This window comes from Elephas maximus, chromosome 10 (assembly GCF_024166365.1).
Source record: "Elephas maximus indicus isolate mEleMax1 chromosome 10, mEleMax1 primary haplotype, whole genome shotgun sequence".
Lineage (NCBI taxonomy): Eukaryota > Metazoa > Chordata > Mammalia > Proboscidea > Elephantidae > Elephas > Elephas maximus.
In genome coordinates, this window is record NC_064828.1 from 87886193 (window position 1) to 87899539 (window position 13347).

Here is a 13347-nt window from a genome sequence, read left to right on the forward strand (position 1 = left end):
ATGACTAATAGGCAACACATATTTAACTCTTGATTTCCCCTCTCCCCGCACTCCCAAATAGCTTCTTCCTCATCTCAGCAAATGGCAACACCTTCTATCCAGTCATCGAGACAATTTTTGTTTCCTCTTTTCTTTACCGTCTCCTCACACAGCCAGTTCATCAGCAATACTTATCAGTTCCATGTCCTAAATATTTGCTAATCAATTTCTATTTCTCTTTAAATTAAGGAGCCTGATGGCACAGAGACGGAGTGCTGGTGGTGCAGTACTGATCTGCTAACCAAAAGGTTGACCGTCTGACCCCACCAGCTGCTCCACGGGAAAAAGATGTGGCAGCCTGCTTCCATAAAGATTTACAGTCTTGGAAACCCTGTGCAGCAGTTCTACTCCGTCCTATTGAGTCGCTATGAGTCAGAATTGACTTGATGGCAACAGGTTTGCTTTGGTGGCATAATGGTTAAGCACTTGGCTGCTAACTGAATGGTTGGTGATTTGAACCCACCAGTCACTCCTAGTGAGAAAAAACGCAGTGATCAATCAGCTCAAGTAAAGTTTGTTGCTGTTGTTGTTAGGTGCAGTTGAGTCAGCTCCAACTCATAGCGACCCTATGAACAGAATGAAACACTGCCCAATCCTGTGCCACCCTCACAATCACTACTATATACGAGCCCATTGCTGTAGCCGCTGTGTCAATCCAACTGGTTAAGGGTCTTCCTCTTTTTTCACTGACCCTCTACTTTACCAAGCATGATGTCCTTCTCCAGGGATTGGTCCCTCCTGATAACATGTCCAAAGTATGTAAGATGAAGCCTCGCCGTCGTTGCTTCTAAAGAGCACTCTGACTGTAGTTCTTCCAAGACAGATTTGTTTATTCTTCTGGCAGTCCATGGTATAGTCAATATTCTTCACCAACACCATAATTGAAAGGCATCATTTCTTCTTCAGTCTTCCTTTGTCATTGTCCAGCTTTCTTAGGCATATGAGGGGATTCAAAATACTATGGCTTGGGTCAGGCTCACCTTAGTCCTCAAAGTGGCACAGAGGCATAGCTAAGGGGGCCAGCGGGGAACACTTGCCCCAGGTGCAAGTCCAAGAGGGTGCAGATGAGGCATGACATGACATTCTGAGGCACCTCAAATATGAAAGGCACCTAACTGAGGCAGCTGGACAAGGGGGGTAGGGCATTTCTGCTGACATGTTGCTGCTATTAACATCTATTCGTCTTGAAATTGGGGGGAGCACAATTTAGAGATTGCCCCCGGGATCTTTACCTCGCTATGCCCCTGAAGTGACATCTTTGCCTTTTAACACTTTAAGGAGGTCTTTTGCAGCAGATTTGCCCAATGCAATACGTCTTTTGATTTCTTGACTGCTGTTGCCAAGGGTGTTGTTTATGGATGCAAGTAAAATTAAATATCCCACTTGAAAGCAGAGAATACCAGAAAGATGTTTACCTGTGTTTTATTGACTATACAAAGGCATTTGACTGTGTGGGTCATAATAAATTATGTATAACATGGTGAAGAATGAGATCCCAGAACACTTAGTTGTGCTCATGCAGAACCTGTGCAGGGACCAAGAGGCAGTCATTCTAACAGAGCAAGGGGATTCTGCATGGTTTAAAATCAGGAAAGGGGTGTGTCAGGGTTGTATCCTTTCACCATACTTATTCAATCTGTATGCTGAGCAAATAATTCCAGAAGCTGGACTCTATGAAGAAGAACAGGGCATCAGGATTGGAGGAAGACTCATTAAACAACCTGCAATATGAAGATGACACAACCTTGTTTGCTAAAAGCGAAGAGGACTTGAAGCACTTACTGATGAAGATCAAAGACTACAGTCTTCAGTATGGATTACACCTCAACATAAAACAAAAATCCTTACAACTGGGTGTAAAGATTACAAACTAGGAAACCCTATGGGTCTGTTCTATTCTGTCCTATAGAGTCACTATGAGTTGGAATTGACTCAATGGCCCACAACAACAACAAACCACAGCCAAGGTAGCTGGTCAAACCTGGCAATTACTGTTTTTGTGTGGCCCAGGAGCTAAGAATTTTTAAAAGAGTTGTTGAAAGAGAGAGAGAATATGATACGCTTATGTGGCACACAAAGCCTAAAATATTTACTATCTGACCCTTTACAGAAAAAGTTTGTTTCTGTCACCTAGACAACAGCCTCCTGACTGTCACTTCTGCTTCCAGTCTTGCCCCACTGTAGTCACACTTCTTAACACACCCAGAGTTCTTTTTAAAAATAAAATGTAAATCAGAATATGTCATCCCCCTGCTTCTTGTTGCACTTGGAATAAAACCCAAGTACCTTACCACAGCCCAAAAGGCCACTGTGATCTGTCTGCTGCCTACCTCTCTAATCTCGTTTTACCTGATGATCACTCTTTTTGAGACTCCCCACCCAAACACATTCACTCTTCTACAGACCCCCTGGCCTTCCAGTTTGAGCTCCTACCTGTATTAGGGCCTTTGCATTTACTTTCTGGAGCCTTTCCTCCCCATACCTTGTCATGTGGACTCTGCAGGCTCCTTATTCAGGTCCCAACTCCAGTGTCACCTTCTGGAGGGCCCACCCAACCTAAAGGAATCCCTTCCACAGGTCACATTAATGGGTTATAGCATTTGGTACAATTTGGCACTATTTGGGAGTATCCTGTGTATTTGTTTTCTTTTTTATTATCACTCCATCCCATTGGAATTTAAGCTCTATGAGAGCGAGAGCTCTGTTTTGTGCCTGATTTATCCCCGAGGCCAGATACAATATTCTGCACAGAGTAGGTGCTCAAGAGATATTTATCGAATGAATGAAATAATATATATAAATCAACTAGTACATGAACACAGAGCAGTTGCTCAACAAATCCTAGTTCCTCTATCTAGTAAGTATTTTAACTGCCATTTTTCATATGGAGAAGCTGAAATCCAAAGATATTAAATGAGTCAGCCTTAGAGCTGAGAATACTCCGAACTACAGACCAGTTTTCAGATATAATTGTTAACACTTTTGATAAAACTTGGTATTTATTATTTAGTTCTGACTCTAATAAGAAGTTTTAGATTCCTGGACAGCCTTTCTCTCTCCTCACTTATAATACAATTTTGTGGTTTATAAGTGAATTTAAGTCTTCGAGAACAACCATAAAGATGTTAATAGATAATGCTGACACTTGCAGCATTCACTAGCATCTCACCTCAATTCACTTTGCTTGGCAAAACAAGACTTAGCTTCTTCTCTAGATTCTCATGTTGCAAAATTTTCATCTTCCTTGGTAGGAAGCATACACCCCTCAGCAAGTCTCCAGGACAAGCAAGGCTCTTCATCAACGTTGTCTGTAGAACATTGTTGAGAGAAGGATTGGGACCCTGGCTTGTATGCTAAGGCCTGTAAGTCTCAACAAATAACCAGCATCAAACTTCTTCCACAGATATCTGTGGGCTGAGATCTCTGAGAAGTCAGGATTTAACAACAAGAATTTTAGAATTTGAGAGATGAGCAAGCAAAAGATACAAAAATGAGTCCCAAAAGAACAAGATTCATAAAACTTAAGAACCATCACGACAACTAACTGGAGTTAAAAAGGACAAGATTAGAAAAAGGGAGGCGTTACCTCTGCCCCACAAGCACTGTATGCTACAGTGGCCATATGAAGTCCTGCAGGCCAGAAAGGCAGAATTCCTAGGCAGAAATGAGAAGAAAAGAGAAGGCAAATCCATCGCGCCAGCTGGGCTTGAGGACCCAAAGAACAAAAAGAACGTAGATTTGTAAAGATTCTAGAAGAGAAGGAAGTAGGGCTAGAAGGTAAGAGGATAACTGCAGGGGTTCCCCTCTTTACTTTATGTTTGTGCCCCCCTATGCTGCTTATGGCACAGGACCGGACAGTGTTTCATTCTGTTGTACATAGGGTCACTATGAGTTGGAACCAACTCAACGGCACCTAACAACAACAATAACATGCTACAAAGGAGGAAAAAAAAGCATTGAGAAAGAAAGAAAAGAGGAAACTGCTCAGTACTTTGTGAAGTATCCCCAGAACTAAGCCCCTCCAAAAGACCGTTAATGGAGAATCAAATGGTATGCATCCTAAACATGAGCTAAACTCTGCACCTGGATAGAGCCATGCCTGAAGTCTGCCCACATGCAGGCCCTCAGAGGGATTGGACTTACTTCAAAGTGCTCTGAGGGATGGGGCCTGAGATTCTGCATTTCTAATATATAATGCCGGTGCTGGTGGTCCACAGATCACTGAGTAGCAAGATACCAGAAACTATAATAAACCTGGTTTCCTGGCTGCACGTTAGAATCACTGAAGAGGTTTAAAAAACAAATACTTTTTCCTGGTGATCTTTAAAAAAATATTGATTCCTGGCTCCCACCCCCAGACATTCTGATTTAACTGGTATGGGGTGCAACCTGAGCATTGGAATTTTTAAAAAACTCCCTAGGTGATTAGTGTGCATCCAGGATTGGAAAACAATACTCCAGCCTAACTCTTAAAAAAAAAAAAAAAATTCTTACCCGTTCCTATTTCAGCACCCTAACCTAATGCTTTTTAAGTAGCAAGTTCTCAATAAATATTTCTGTTTGACTTACATTCCTGTTTCTCCTGCTGAAACATTGCTATCCTTTCTCCCACCAGACAACAAGGTTCATTCCTATGCTGGCCACATCTGCCAGCTCAAGGATTAGTAAAGAAGTAGGAATAGGAAGCAAAAGCTTCATATGAGGAGGAAGCTTTCTCCAGAGGCACATGAGGGAGCCTTTTTCTTCTCTCTTGCAGAAAGTCATCGTGGCACGTGGACAAAGGAAGTATTAATAACCTTTCTAAAGAGATACTTCTCCAAGATTTGGTGTTTCACAGACCACAACCAGTACTGTCAGTGCTACAGATGGCCAACTTCTCCATTTCAGATAGAGGCTTCCGAAGATAGCTCAACCTCCATCCCTAAAGCAGAAGACCCAGCTATGGGGAAGAGAACCACCAGAGTCTTTAAGCCAGAGGTCAAAAGCCACTACCCACATGTTTGTCAGGGATAAGAAGGTCACCAAGCAAAAGTACTAGAGAGAGCTAGCTTTTTTGGAGTGAAATTAAAGTAATGACATTATAACAACCAGGACTTAATGGCGAGTCCACATTAAGAACCATGGGCATCTATCATATCATCTCAGTTATATGAAACGACAAGAATAGTAAATGTATAGAGACCAAAGCTTACTGGTGGTTACCAGGAGTAGGATGGAGGGGAAAAGACGGAGCCATTGTTTGGGAAGCAGTGAGTTTCTGTAAATGGTGACAGGCAATTTGGCATTGGTTAAGGGTAATGGTTGAACAATATGGTTAACGTAATTGATATCACTAAGTTGTATAACTGAAAGAGGTTGAATTGGCAAATGGTGTGCCATATATATCCTTACAATAATAAAAATAAATAAAAAGAACCATGAGCATCAAGAGATGTATTCTCTGGACAGGGGTTCTGTCTCTGCCCTGCCACCAACTCACTCGGTGACCTTGGGCTGGTATTTACCCTTTCTAAGTCTTGACTTCTTCCTTTGTAAAATGTGAAGCTTGAACTAGATGAGCTCTAACAGCCAAAGCATCCACTGGCCAGAGACTGAGGACAGAACCTTCCTTTGACTTCTTACAAGCCTCCATCCAAAGAGAAGTGAAGAGGTGGCAAGTTCACAAAGGCAATGACACTACATTGGTAAAAGCTGAGCTTCATCATCCCCCTTCAAGGCCTGATTCCTGGCTGGTGACTCGGCAAGCACAACTGAACCACAGTTCATAAACACCTCCCAGGGCGGATGGTGTGACTAGGATGAAAGCCTCTGCGTTTTTTTCCTAGGGCTTTCGGAACCAATGACCAAACACTAGGTGATGGAAAACAACAGAAATTCATTCTCTCACAGTTCTGGAGGCCAGAAGTCCAAAGTCGAGATGTCAGCAGGGCCTTACTCCCTTCAAAGGCTCTAGAGGAGAATCCTTCCTTGCCTCTTGCAGCTTCTGGTGGCTCCAGGCATCCCTTGGCTTGTGGTTGCAAAACTCCAGTCTATGTCTCCGTCTTCACATGGCTGTCTCCTGTTCTGTTTCTCTTCTGCATGTCTCTTACAAGGACACTTGGATTTAGTGCCCCCTGGATAATCCAGGATGATCTCATCTCAAGATCCTCAACTCAACTGCATATGCAAAGACCCTTTTTCCAAATAAGGTCACATCCACAGGTCCTGGGTGTTAGGACATGGACATATCTCTTTGGGGACCACCATGCAACCTACTACAGCTTCCAAACGGAGAAGGGTACAGAGATGTACAAAATCCTCTAAAGCCAAGTCAAATGCTACCTTGTCTGTGAGGCCTTGCTGCTTCTTGTCACCCAGATGAGATCTCCTCCACCCTGGACCTCCGTCAGCATTCTGACTGTGCCACTTGTATGGTGATGGTCACTTCCTGTCAGGCCAGATAGTTATTCCTGTGCTGTTCATGCCTTCCTCCCTACCTCCAGACCACCTGCATTAGAACCACCTAAGGAGCTGGTTAAAAATACAAATTCCTGTCCTTACCACCTCCCTTCCTCCCCCCACCATTGCCACCAATGTGTCAAGCTCTCTAGGGTTGGGGCCCAGAAGCAAGCATTTTAAATCATCTCCCTGGGAAGTTCTGATGCATGCTTGTCTGAGAAACACCATGCCATGCTGTGAACTCCATGAAGGTTCTCTGCTGTATCCCCAGATGTCTTATATTTATTTATTTAAGGCGATGAGAGGCAGGATTTCAGGGTGTGGGCCTTGGAGTCTGAATGCCTGGGTTCACATCCAAGCTCTGCCACCCAGTAACTGTGTGACTGCAGGCAAGTTACCTAAACTCTCTGTGCCTATGGTTCCCCTTATAAATGAGGATAATTATACTGCCTACCTCTGAGGTTGTGGTGAAGACTGGTTAAATAAAACGTGTAAAACACTTAGGACAGTGTCTGGCACACAGTAAGTACTCAGTAAATTTAAGTTATCATGAAACAGAACTGGTTGACAGTGGCTGATTTTTTCATTATATTCATAGATTCTTCCCTCCAAGAAACATACTCTGATGCCCCACCACCTTAAATTACCACTAACATTTATTGAATCTCTTTTTCTCTGCCAGGCACTGTGCTAAACTCAGTACAGGCAGTCTCCTGATTACCAACAAGTTCCGTTCCTAAATCTGTCTTTAAGCAGAATTTGTACATAAATCAGAACAGTTAGGTATAGTTCGTATCTAACGACAGTTGAATGTTTATCTTAGAATATAGTGTGTAATGTACCTTTTTATGCATAAAAAACACTAAAGAAACACTACCAGATACACTAAAACATCTTTAACATAATAATACAGTAATAATAATAATAATGTTTTGATGTGCATAGCAATGTAGCCTGGGTTGTTAATACGAACCATTGTATGTACCTCAAATTTTTAATATAATAGGCTTTACTGAGGTTGCTTTGAAACTACAGATTGCACATAAGTCCAACATTCATAACCCAGAGACTGCCTGTACGCACTTTATCTAATTTCATCCTCGCAATAGTGCTATAAAAACCAAAAAAAGCCAAACCCATTGCCATAGAGTCAATTCTGACTCGTAGCGACGCTATAGGACAGAGTAGAATTGCTCCATAGTTTCCAAAGAATGCCTGGTGGATTTGAACTGCCGCCCTTTTGGTTAGCCGCCGTAGCACTTAACCAGTATACCACTAGGGTTTCCATAGTGCTATAAGGAAGATGGTATTATCTCCCATTTTATGGATAAGGAAATTGAGGATCAGACAGGTTAAGTAACCTGACCAAAGTCCTGCAGCCAGTGAATGGGGAGGCGGCGATGTGAAGTATCAACATGGACCTCTGCTCCACTGCCATCCTACACTTCGTTGTTACCTTCACCAGGCCCAGCCATCTCACTGAACCTCTTTCCAAACTCCCCTCATACCTTCCCCACCTCAGGTTGCATCATTTCTGATCCCTTTAAACTGGGCTTTCCCATTACTTTCTGAGCTCAGGGACCTCCAAGAAAATGCAATCTTCTCAGAGGTGTTGAATCAAACCACATTTCTCCTCCATCTTCCTGGGGAGCTCCTTCAAATCCTACATCTGCTTCAGGGTGTCCCAAGCCCAAAGCCCCCTACTGACCCGTACAGTGTCCTTCCCTCACACATGCAGCCACTCCTGCTGACTTCTCCTATACTCCCCAGGTGACTGTTGTGTCCGCTGAGAGCCTGCCTCCCTCTTGCCTATCTTTGTAGCTCCTTCAGGTGTAGAAAACCTGCAGCGCTAGATGCCAGGGAAACCAAACCAGTCAACCCTCAGGATGCCCATCCCATCCTTGACTAAATCACAGGTCTCTTGACCACTCCTAATCCTTCCCTCTGCCCCTGTCAAGGCAAGGTATCTCACCTGGCCCCACTCTCGCCCACCTCCCACTTCTGATCATTGGCCCTGGCCTCAGGGTGCAGGGTGCAGGGTGCACCATCAGGCAAACAGGCTTTATCACTACACAAACACTTCCTCTTTCCCCAATACTGGCTCTCACACAATGGACAATCAAGGTAAACTTCCTCTGACAATTTACTGAGCAAACATTTACTGAGAGACTGCCCTACGTAAGGTTCTGTGCCAAGGGCTGTGGGGAACCCAAACCTGGTCTCCACCTTGAGAAACCTTAAGTTTGGTAGATAGAAAGCACACAAATGAATATCACATGTCAAGAGGTTGGAAGGAAGTGCTCAGCCTTATGGTCCTGCACACCTGGGTTCTACTTTCAGGTTGGAGGGGAACATGGTTTACAGGAGTGGCTTCCTCCAGGGCCTGAATTCCTGCTCTGGACTGGCTGTTTTACCTTGAAGCAAGTTACTTAAATTTTCTGATTTGAGTTTCGTTAGTGTGAAATGGGAACTATGCTGCCTAGGTTTGTTGTGAGAATTAACTAAAATGAGATCCACAGGAACATGGCAGAGCACCTGAGATAAGGATGTTGGCCCCAGGAGCCAGGAGTTTGACAGGGACAGGGAGGTAGAGGAGGCTTCTTTCAGGTTGGAGGGGAATGTGGCTTTCTCCAGGGGCTGAATTCTGCCTCCAAAGCAAAACGCTATAAAGAACGGCTTCCTTCTCTAGTCTTTGCATTTTTGAGGTCCAGGAATGGGTGTCACACCACCATTCGGGTATAAATAGAGTGGTCCTTGCATATTACAGGCCAGCCAATCAGTCAACAAGAATGCATTACAAACCGAAGTATTGGGATATATATTGGGTAACGTGGGGGGCAAATAAAGTATAAAACATAACCCCTTCGTTGAGCTGGGGATGGGAGTGTTTAGTTGTCACTTGTCCATATGCAACAACAAGGGAACATTCAGCACAAGTTTATTTTTAAGTATATGCTGATTCTATGGGCATAGTCTATAAAGGACCGACCAGTGTAGGCCTGGAGTAGTCGACCACTGTAGGCCTGGCCTGGAGTAGTCGGGGAAATTTTTCACCTGTTGAGCAGTCGGTATGCAAAATCACAGCATCCTGGTCAAAACAATCATCAACATATCAAGACTGGGAGAGCAAAAACAGCTCCCTCCCTCCACCTCTCTCCCTCTGTCAAAACAAGCAACCCAAACAGACAACCCTTAGACTTATTTTTTACATGTTTGGCTCTTTTTTAATACTTTAGGGCTATTTTGCGCTCTGGCCTGGATCCGCAGGAAATGTGGGGAAGGAAGAGGAGAGAGGGGCTAGAAGGGGCCTGGGGGGCAGGGGTGGGGAGAAGAGGATCAGAGAGTGGGGTCAGCTGCCCTCCTGACCTCAGATAGGGGTAACATGGGGAAAAGGGGGATGCTGATTATCCCCCCATTGAAGAAAGATTCTAGAGAAGCACACCCAGGGTGAGCAAGATGCAGTAATAGCATGAGCTTTGGTGTGGGGCCAATCTTGGTTTTCTTGGGGCCCTCAGCACTTGCTGGTTGTGTGACTTGGTCAGTAACTTTACCTTTTTGAGCCTCAGTTTCCTAATTTCTAAGTGAGAATAATAAGGTCTGTTTCACAGAGCTTTGGGAAGGACTATTATATAACACAGAGCTTGCCAGAAGGTAGGTGATCAAGTTCCCTTCACCCTTCTCAAGTTTCTAGGAATGCCCCAGAAATACAAGACTAACTATATTTACTGTCTGGCTCCCTCCCCCGCCATCCATGGTTAAATCAGAATTAAACTACTTGCGCTAAAGCTCCTTCCAGTTCTAAAATTCTCTGGTAATGAGTTTTAACTGTGTGGGAGAGGACAACCATTGATTCATCTCCAGGGACTAGTTGTGAGGGACACTCTGAGCAGCATATGTCTCCACACCTGGCTATGAGGACCCATTAGATGAGGCCCTATGGGGGGTGGGGGACAGGGGAGGAGGGATGTCAGCAGAAGGCTGGGAACTCCTGTCTTTCCCATCCAGGGAAAGGGGACTGCCACATCTTTCTCCCTTGGAGTGCCTGGTGGGTTTGAACTGCCAACCTGACCATTGACCTTTTGGTCAGCTGCCAAGCACATAACCACTATGCTACTAGCACTCCTTATACAGATATACAGATAAAGACAGAGACAGAGATAGAGATATCTGCTTGATTTAGGTTTTACTAACCCATCACCTATGGACAAGATCTCCTGGGTCATCAGGATGTCCTGAGGATACAAATAACCTTTCTGAACATCAGAATGGAAGACCAAAGTGGTTTGGCCTTATTGGAAGTCAGTAGACTGGTTAAGTTGGGACCTCTATCTTAAATTTCCAACCAAAGGAATAAAATACACACTTTAGAATATACTTTTTCCTCTTTTTTTTTTAATTAAGCAATTTTTTATTGTGGTAAAATATATATAACAAAACATTTGCAATTGTAACCATTTGTAAGTGTACAATTCAGTGACATTAATTATATTCACCATGTTGTGCAACCATCACCACTATCCATTTCCAAATATTTTTCATTTCCCTAAACAAAATACTGAATATTGAGTATACCATGGACTGCCAAGAGAACGAACAAATCTGCCTTAGAAGAGGTACAGCCAGAAGGCTATTTAGAGGCGAGGATGGCAAGACTGCCTCTTACATACTTTGGACATGTTGCCAGGAGGGATCAGTCCCTGGAGAAGGACATCATGCTTGGCAGAGTACAGGGTCAGAGCAAAAGAGGAAGACCTTCAAGAGGTGGACTGACACAGAGGCTGCAACAATGAGCTCAAGCATAACAACAATTGTTAGGATGGCTCAGGACTGGGCAGTGTTTCGTTCTGTTGTGCATAGGGTCGCAATGAGTCAAAACCGACTCGGCGGCACCTAACAACAACTAAACAAAAACTCAGTATCCCTTAAGCAATAACTCCCTATTTTCCCCTCTCCCTAGCCCCTGGTAACCCCTGATAAACTTTAATCTCTATGCATTTACCTCAGATAAGTGGGATCATACAATATTTGTCCCTTTGTGATCGGCTTATTTCACTCAGCATAATGTTTTCAAGGTTCATCCATATCGTAACATGTATCAGAACGTCATTCCTACTATGGCTGAATAATATTTCATTGTATGGGTATACCACATTTTGTTTTTTCATTCGTCTACTGATGGACACTTGGATTGTTTCCCTCTTTTGGCTATTGTAAATAATGCCGCAACGAACATCAGTGTACAAGTACCTATTTGAGCTCCTACTTTCAGGTTTTTGGGGAATACACCTCAGAGATGAATTGCTGGATCATATGGTAATTCTGTTTATCTTTTTGAGGAACTGCTCAACTCTTTTCCACAGTGGTTGCAACATTTTGCGTTCCTATCAGCAATGGATAAGGGTTCCAATTTTTCTACATCCTCTCCAACACTTGTTATTTTCCATTTTTCCGATAATAGCCATCCTAGTAGTTATGAAGTGGTATTTTGCGGTGGTTTTGAGTTGCGTTTCCCTAATGATAAATGATGTTGAGCATCTTTTCACGTGCTTGCTGTCCATTCCCATATCTTCTTTGAATACCCGTGTCTTTAATTCCTTTGCCCAGTTTTAAATTGGGCTGTTTGTCTTTTTTTTCTTGTTGAGTTTAGAATATACTTTCTAAAATATCCCCAGAACTTGGTTTACACCCAGATTCTTTGTAAGCTTAGTCTCTGGCAACCATTTCTACTTTGAGCCACAGAATGCCTTTTGTATGTGTCTGTGTTTTTTGTTTTTAATGTCACAGCTGGTTCTCAATTAAACCTGGTCAACATATAGCAAACCATCCAGCATGGGATCTTGAGGACTTACAAAAGGAGACGCCTTCCTTGCTCATAAGATATAAACAGTCTAGTAGCGAGCTTGCAGTGGATCGTTCAACAGGTGCTTAAAGCTTAGTTAGGGAAGGGCCATTAAGTGAGATACAACCTGTTATGTGAGATGAGAACTTTGTATGCTTCATTCTGTAGGCAACGAGGAGCCTTATCAGTTAGGGCCCCTTGGTTTCAGGAGGCAGGAACTAATTCTGGGTTAGCTGAAAAAAGAAGGGGCAATTTGTTGTAAGAGCACTGAGGAGTTTACAGAATTGCAGGAAGAACTGACCAGGCGAGAGGGGATCTCCAAGAGATAAACTCATGATTCAACTTCAACCACTTCTCACCCTTGAATCCCCGCTCAAAATTCAAATTCTCAGAAGAGAGTCTGATTGGCTTAAATTGGGTCATGTGCCTACCTCTGAAGACCTGGGATTGACTTTCCACCAGAATCCTACAGAACAGGGGAAATGGAGGCAAAGTTTCCAAAGGAAGAGATGTTGCCAAAAGACATGTCTACTCTAGTAGTCACTGAACGTTTCTGAGCATAGAAATAATGTGATCAACTTGACCATATTTCAGTAGGTGCTTTAAACAATAGTCCTGTTTGATCTTTAGAACAACCAAGTGATGAGGATACACTTATAATCTATTTTTTTAAAAAACGAGGAAACTGAAGCTTTTAGAGGTTAAATGACTTTTCCTGGGGTAAAGCTTTTTTTTTTTTTTAACCTAAATCCTTTTTCTCTTTACTAAGATATATGATTTTCCTGTCCTTTAGAGTTGTTGTTTTGGCTGCAGTGTTTAAAGAAAGAGAGGCAGTAGATAAGTAAGAAAGCTGTTCGAATTAACCAGAGAGGAAAGAATGAGGCCTTGGGTCAGCAGGGAATAGAAGGAAGTGACTAGACATAAAGCACAAGGGCTGGAAAAGCAGTTTGCAAACTAAGCATTAAAACCACCTGGGCCAGGTTGTTAAAAATACAAATCCTGGGACTCCATCTCTGACCTGAACCAGAATT